This window comes from Grammomys surdaster, unplaced genomic scaffold (genome assembly GCF_004785775.1).
Source record: "Grammomys surdaster isolate TR1022 unplaced genomic scaffold, NIH_TR_1.0 256, whole genome shotgun sequence".
NCBI lineage: Eukaryota > Metazoa > Chordata > Mammalia > Rodentia > Muridae > Grammomys > Grammomys surdaster.
Window position 1 is genome coordinate 526,688 of NW_021604697.1, and position 8,713 is coordinate 535,400.

Consider the following 8,713-nt stretch of genomic DNA (forward strand, 5'->3'; position numbering starts at 1 on the left):
TGTGTGTGTGTGTGTGTGTGTGTGTGTGTGTGTGTGTGTGTGTGTGTTTACACGTGCGCCTGCCAGAGGGGATGTGATAGGGGAGTGAGTAGCTTCTGTGGGGTCCAGCGTCTTTCTTTGGTGGTTTAGAAGACGTGGTGATGGCAGTGATGTTCTTCTGGTTTGCGTCCCAGGGTCCCCCGCAACAGAGCAGTTGCCTTAGTCCTTCTGGAGCCGCAGTTACCGAGTTCTGCCGCAGTGGCCGCAGCGATCACCACAGTATTAGCTACCTTAACTCTTGTGAGGGATGGCTTTGCCTCTGGCACATCCCACCTCCTATCTGGAACCCCAAACCTAGACTTCTTCTTCAAAGCCTCCAAGAGGGTCCTGGAGGGCCGCAGTTGCTCACAGTGAAGACTGTACAAGGAAAGGGGTTAGAGTGGACTAAGGCATTAGGGGCGGCCGGGAATTGAGGTGAGAAATGCATTAAATGAACTGAGTTGAGGTGTTGTAAGGGTTCTAGTTCTGGCCTAGACCAGGGTGAAAGATAGGGAGCTTGGTCATCTCCTCGTCTCTAGGCAGCGTCCACCCCCACCTGAAATGATGGTGCTCCATTTGTCCTCAGCAAAGGCACAGCACAGGTGTAGGGTGTTGGGTTCCCACGAGTGGGGGCCAGAAAAGGACTGGGTCCTGGGGTGTGGCGGGGACAGGGGTGTGACAAACTGAAGGCACCAATGAAGGGGACTCCGCTTCCTGAGGCAGGACTGGCCTTCTCTGCTTTTTCAGCCTTGTTTCTACCAGTCTCCTCCATTCCAAAGAAATTTTAATGTGATATGATGTATCTTTTGGGATCCCAAAGTGGCTGTCAGAGGTTGGGTGGAGGGGGATCTGAGGAAGAGAGAATTAGAGCTGGGGGGAGTCTGGATGTATGGGGAATTCAGAATCAGTATCCTGACTGTTTTGGAAAGGACCTGATCAGTTAGCACTGAGTTCATAAGGGCTGCAGTGCAGGAGGAGGGGTTAAGCCTGGGATGTCACCCCCCCTCCACTGTCACCTCTGCTCTTCTGAGAGGAACCTGATGTGCTGTTTGCTCAGCTCCAGCACAGGTGGGATCTCTGATAATCCGGCTAGCTTTTCCCACATCGAATGAGGGTAGCACTGAGAAACAAGGGGACAAAGGAAACCTAGGAGGAGAGAGAGGGACATGGATGTAGCTTGCATTCATTATCCAGCAAACTATGTATCCAGGTATTAATTATGGGACTGTGTGCCATCCTCCCATGCAATCAGTCTGTCCCCGAAGAGCTTCCACTTAGTGGGGATTTTACCGAAGCCAGAGTTTGCAATACATAGCCCTACATACAATTTGTTACGGTGCACACACTGAAAAATCAGGGATCAGGGCTGTATAGATGCTTCAGCTATTAAGAGCACTTGGTTCTTTTGCAGAGGACCTGGGCTTGGTTCCCTGGCATTGACAAGGTGATTCCGAACTCCATTTTGAACAGCTTCTGGCCTCTGTGGGTACCAGGCACTCATGTGGTACATATGCATATGTGTAGACAAAACACTCATAACACATAACCACATAAGATAAAAATAAAAAGGAAACCTAAGAATCACCCAAACTCTTCTATACTCTCCCACCACTGTAATGGATGTTGTGACACAAAGCCCAGATTCCTTAAAAATAAAGGACTCATTGCCTAGCAGACGGCTCTCAAGTGTCAGTCCCCTTCAGAAGCTGCCAGAGCAGAGTAACAATTCCTTCAAAATCATGGCCTCTTCCCAGGGTATCATGCATCCAGTGACTGGTCAGCACAGAGGAATCAGCCCCCGAATCATCCTCATCCACCTGAAGGACAATCTGTTCATAACACCCCAGCTCCTCCTTTGAGGTTGGCTGAGGACTCTGTTGGGTCTGAGTTATTGCTCAGCCTCTCGCTTTGCCCAGTCTTGTTTTCATCCGCTTTTGCACAGGTGTTGACTTCCAGAGTACACCTTAGTAAACACGATCTCTGTTTTAGGGTCTGCTTCCTGGGGACAATAGCTATATCACTCCCACATTCAAGCAATCACAAAGTCCTGCTGATTTTAGCTACTCAGTGACTGTACTTATACTCAACAGTCTCTTGTGATCCAATCCCGGGCTCCTAGGACGGCTAACCCACTTTGCTGGTTACATCCAATCCTCTATGCTATGGCAGAGTTCTGTGTTCAGAATACCATTTGAATTATACCAACCCACCAACCTTTGCTTTTAGAAGAGGGGGAATCTTCAGTTGGATCTATGAACCCCTCATAGCCTGGCTTCTGCTAACCTCTTTAGGTGGCTCTGTAGTTTTTGTTCCTCCTGCTGTACACACACTGGTCTTCTTTAATTACCCCGCTTTTGTTATGCATTTTCCAGTCATGTGGATTTTGCATATTCTTTTTAGAAGGTTCTCTTTTCCTTCAATACCCATCTATTTAATCTTGTGTAAAGTAGCATTCTGCAGAGATGTTTTCTTGACTGTCTTGGAAGGTGATGTCTAATCGTGGTCATCCTTGTACAATCATCCCTCAAGGGCAGTTGGACTAGTGAGTACAGTGAAGAATCAGCTACATGACTGTGTTATGTGGAGCCAGAGATGCCGCAGGTGGAATTAATGTCACTCATCAGTTGCTCTAAAAAATACAGCAATCATTCAGATAGTCCTAGTCAAATCATATAGATCCTTTACAGCCAAGAGTTTTCCCTGGCTAGACAGACAGCAGTGGGAATCAGATATTTGAAGAAGGGAGTGTGTGTTGAAGTAGGGTCTTGTAGCCCTGGCTGGACTGGAACTCTCTATGTAGCTGAGAATGACCTTGAACTCCTGACCTTTCTGTTTTCACTTTCCTGATGCTGGAACTACAGATCTGTCTGTACCACTGTTCTATTTGTTGTTGTTTTGTTTGTGTTTTGTCTACTTTACAACAGGTAGAGCTATTTTTATTACTATAGCTCTATAACACAACTTGAAATCAGGAATGATGATACTGTAGCAGTTCTTTTATTTTTCAGCTATCCAGAGGTTTGGGGTTTTGTTGTTGTTGTTTTAGTTTGGTTGGTTGGTGTTTGTTTGTTTCCATATGAAGTTGAAAATTGTCCTTTGAAAATCTGTGAAGGATTGTGTCAAAAATTTGCTTGGGATTGCACTGAATTTGTAGATTGCTTTTGGTAGAATTTTTTTTTTAAACCTTGTTAATCTTACTGATCCATGAGCATGGGAGATCTTTCCATCTTCTGAGATCTTCAACTTCTTTCTTCAAAGACTTGAAGTTTTATCATACAAGTCTTTTACTTGCTTGGTTTACTTGCAAGGTAGAGTTTATCTTGGAAGACAGAGCCCAAGGAGAAAATGCCTCCATCAGATTGCCTACTGTTGGCAAGTCTGTCTGGTATTTTCTTGCTTAATGATTAACACGGGAGGGCCCAGCCTGATGTGTTGTCACCTCTGGGAAAGTGGTCCTGGGATGCATAAGCAAGCAGGTGAAGCAAACCATGGGGAGCAGTGTGCAGCGTTCTTCCACAGCTTCTGCTTCAGTTCTGCCTCTAGGTTCTTGCTTTGAGTTCCTGTCTTGACTTCCTTTGATGATGGACTATGATGTGGAAGTGTAAGCCAAACAAACCCATTCTTCCCCAAGTTGCTTTTGGCAGTGGTGTTTTATCACACACCAATCGAAACCTAATAAGACAGCCACCATGCCCAGCTCAGTACACTAATGCTTTTGGAGAATTATTTTGAAATTTTTACATATGTATATCACATGTGTCTTTGTGTGTATATGCCATGTGTATGTGGATGCCTGTGGAGGACAGAAGAAAGTGTTGGATCCCTGAACTGGAGTTACAGGCAGCTGTGAGTGTAGCTGATGAGAACTGAACTCTGGTTCTCTAGACGAGCAATAAGCACACTTAACTGCTGAGCCACCTTTCCGACTCCTCAACATAAAGACAGGGAACCCTGTATAGAAATGACAAAAGCTGGTACAAGCTGTAGAAGAGGAGGGCACAGAACAAGAACCTAAAGTGATTTCTATCTGAGAGCAGTTACCCTATGGCAGCCAGCCAGCAAAATACCAGGGACTTTTAGTCCTTCCTGGATCTCTAGAAGAGAAGTCAGTGTAAATGACAGTTTGTGACACCACATTGGGCAGACTTCTGGCCAATGGCTCTGTGAGCAATAAACGAATGACTTGAACCTACTGCAGTCATTGAGATCTGTTGCAGCTGCTATAGAAAAGCAACACACCTTCTAGTTAAGTGGGTGGAGACCCTTGTGAGCCACACCAGCAGGCACTGTAAAGACTGCAGGAATGACTCATGTCAAAACAATTCAGGAGGTGAGACCAGGTCAGACAGGAAGTGGGTAGCAGCTTAAAGCCATAGAAAGAACGTAGAAGATAGATGTAAAAGCTGTCCAGGAAGCAGAACTTGGGGTGTTTGCAAATAAAGGGTGACAGAGGGGAACGAGAGAAAAGTCCCTGAGATTGTTCAAAATAAATTACTGAGTAAAAACTGCTAACAGAAACTGTTCTAGGTATGTTACTTTTGATGAATTCTTTTCCTCTTACAGAGAGCTATAATTTTAGGCCTGATATTATTTGTAAGTTTATTATTATTTTGTTCTAGGAATTTTAAATGAGCGTACATATATCAGGTTTGATTTTGGCATTTAAAAATGTTTTTTAATTCTCCTACCATCCTCTTCTCCTATATCTCCTGACTCTTCCCAACCCTTCCAACCCTTTGTAGCCTCCTTTCATGACATAACGCCCCATCGCCTGCCTTCCTCCGCTGGTCTCCTGTGCACACATATCCACGTAGATGCACACAGATAACCATTATATGCTAGGATCTGCATATAAGAGAATATTCTATTTTTTCTCTTTCTAAGTTTCCTGGCTTAATGTAGTATTTCTCAATATCAGTCACTTTCATCTGTGTTTACCTCTACCTTTCAGCATTGTGTAGTGGCACTACAATTTCATTATCCATCTGTCTGTTGATGGACATATAGGGAGGATCCATTTTCTTACAATTATGACAAATGCAGGAGTAAACACGAATGTGCAAGAATCTCTGTGGTAGGACATGGAGTCACTTGGGTATTTACTCTGGAGTAGTATAGGTGGGTTATGTGACAGTTCTATTTTTTCTTTTTTTAAAACTGTATGATATTTATCATTATTATGTGTGTACATGTGTGTATGATGTGTGTGTGCTTGTGGTATGACACAAATGTAGAAATCAGACAGATTAGGCTCTCTCCTTTCCACCTTTATGTGGGTTCCAGGGATAGAATGTCAAATCATCAGGCTTACGTGTGTGCGTGCGTGTGTGTGTGTTCAAAGGTGTGCATATTTTCAGGCATGAACACATATGTTTATGTGTGTGTGGCCAAAGTTGATGTTGAAAAAAATCCTCTTTGGTTACTCTATAACCTTGTTCTTTGGGGCAGGGTCTCTCAATCAAACTCAGAACTACAAGATATGCCTAGTTTCACTAGCCAGATTTCTGTGCAACTCCCTTGTTTTTGCCTTCATAGGCTGGAATTTCAGCACAGTGCCGTACTCACCCAGCATTCATGTTGCCCTATGACAGTGGTTCCCAATGTTTGGGTCGTGACCCCTTTGGAGGTTGAAGGACACTTTTATAGGAGTCATCTAAGACCATCATAAAATACAGATACTTATTTTGACTCATAACAGTAGCAAAATTACAGTTATGAAGTAGCGTTGAAAATAATTTATGACTGGGTGTCAGCCATCACAACATGAGGAACAGTATTAAAGGATCACAGCATTAGGAAGGTAAAGAACCACTGCTCTAGGGATCTGAAGTTTGCTCCCCTTGCTTAACAATGGCTTTAACTGTAGAGCTGTCTCCCCAGCCCCAGTAAGTTTTGAGATGTTTCCATAAAGATTTCCATAATGGCTGTACTAGCTTACATCCCTATCAGCAGTGAATAAGAGTTGTTATTTGTAGAAGTTAGGTCTGGTTCTTTCTCCCAGCTTCATACTCTCCATACTCTCAGAAATAAGACTCAGACTAAATATATATTTACAAATACCTTGGCCACATAGGTACACTCTTCTCTAACTAGATTATAACTTAAAATAGCCCATTTATTTTAACCCACAGTCTGCCATGTGGCTGGTTACTTGTGCTAAGGTACCACATGTCCCTCTTGTCACATTGTCCCCAGTGAATCTCCTGCATTTGACTTTCCCAGAATTCCCAGCAGATGTCCCACCTCCTATTTCCTGCCTAAGCCACAGGCCGTTCTTCCCACATCCTCATCACAGGAGAATGTGGTGAGCCGTTCAAATGCTGTTCCTGGGTACGAAACTGAATGGCTGAGAAATTGTTCAGAAGTTAGTGACATGGAGACCCTTGGAAACCTCGGAAAGAGCCATTTTGGTCAGTGCCTGGAGGAAGTAAAGTGAGCGACTTCAGGAAGGTGTTTTAGAAATGTGATCATTATGGAAGGGGAAGAACTACAGAAGAATGTGGAAAGAAAGGTTTTAGTTTGAATCTGAACTCTCAACCTTTTTCTTTTCTTTTTAAGATGGACTCCTTCTAATATAGAGACGACTTCTGATGCAGCTGGAACAATGGAGGTTAGATTCCTGAGAAGACAAGGAGAATGGGCTCTAGAGAAGAATAGAGGGCCCTAGCTTTGTGTGTGTGTGTGTGTGTTTGTGTGTGTGTGTACAGACTTAATCTTAATGTCAAGTGTAAAAGGGGATCAAAAGTGGAAGGTTGTAACTAAGTTGTTAGCAACTAACAACTATATTTTCTTTGGTTTATTTATTTATTTATTTTTCCTTTTATTGGTTATTTTCTTTATTTACATTTCAAATGTTATCCCCTTTCCAGGTCTCCCCTCCGGAAACCCACTATCCTATCTCCCCCTCCCTGCCTCTATGAGAGTGCTCCTCCACCCACCCACTCCCTCCCTCCCTCCAGCCTTGGCATTTATTTATTTACTTATTGCTTTGTTTTTCCTGTGGTGAAGTCAGGCTTTATGGATAGTGGCTATGCCAGGAAGAGACAAAGCCCAGCTTCTAGATGAGGGTGCTGAAGGAGAGACACAGGCTCTCCTCTTGCAGGCTGACTGCAGTCGTGAGGGCAAGCCACCTTTGGTGATGTCTGGAGGCAATGTTGGAGAGGTGTCAGGGTGACAGAGAGCAAAAGCCTGGATGTTCTTTACTCTGAAATGATTTTTGCCATCTCCGGTTATTCTGCATAAAAAGCACTCCACATTCTCATGTTTCATTTCTTTCACTATTGCCATAGCAACACAATGGGAATCTTAACTAACACAGAAGATTTGTGGTTTTGGTGTGCTCAGGAGCTACAGACTGTTAGGTGTGTGTGTGTGTGTGTGTGTGTGTATGTGTGTGGTGGAGATGTATGCATGCACACACAACACAGCTTCAGTGTGGAGCTCAGAAGACAATTCCAGGTGTCTGTTCTTGTTTTCCATCTGTTAGAGACAAGATCTCTTTTTTATTCTCCAGTGTGCGTACCAGGCTAGCTGTCCCCCAGGTTTCTGAGGATTCTCCCCATCTCCAGCTCCCATCTGGAGTAGGAACACTGGGGTTGAAGATATGTGCTGCTGAAGTCAGCTTTGTGTGGGTTTTAGGATTTGGACTCAGGTCCTTGTGGCTACCCAGAAAGCACTTTACCCAGTGAGCCAGCACTCTCTCCAACATAGTCAAAACAACAGTAACAAAACCCAACAAAACCCAAACCCAAACCAAACAAACCAAAACAAACTACACACACACACACACACACACACACACACATACACACACACACACACACTCACCCCCCCCCCAAAAAAAAGAAAAATAAACCACAAACCCAGTACTACCTAAATGTAATAGAGGGTAGGAACTGGAGCCCAGAGAAGGATGGAGTAAGTCAGCGAGGCCGTAGGGTGAGCCCCCTGGAGAGTAGAACTTTCATTTTCTTCAGCAGCTTAGCTGGGAATATTGACGGTATGGCTCATCAAACGTAGCAATTTACCAGGTGGGTAGGACAGAAGAACACAGGGATGAGTGTGAAGTGATGGGCTGTGGACTCTAAGCTGGGCACAGGGCAAGAACTAGGAGGGGTGTGACAAAACCTAACAGAGGGGCTCCGGAGACCTTGGCTCTCCTCAGTGATGAGGGGAAGTGGATAGCACAAGGAAATCCAGAGCTTTCAGGGGCAGGACTACAGAGTGAGGACACAGCTTTGATGAGTGCAGGCCCCAACCTGTGAAGCATGCATTGTAAGAGGGCGAGAAGCTTTGAAGGCGGTAAGGGAGATCAGATGTGGTCGTAACGGATCCGGAGAGCTGATATCTTCATAAGAGAATCAGATATCGACCTAACTCCCTTCCTTCTCTCCCTCCTCTTCATAGACAGGAATGATCATGTAGGGTACAGTGAGAAGGCAAGTGTTTGCAAAACCAGAAATGACCATTGCAAATAGCCAAGTCTGCTGCTACCCAGACCTAAGACTTACAGTTAAAGAACTGAAAAAAAAAATCCTGTTCTTTAAGCTACCCAAGCTGTGGTACTTTATTATGACATATTCATCCTCTAATGGTTTCTGAGACTTTTCCCCATACTACTTTTTTTTTAAAAAAACGATCTCTCTCTCTCTCTCTCTCTCTCTCTCTCTCTCTCTCTCTCTCTCTCTCTCTCTCT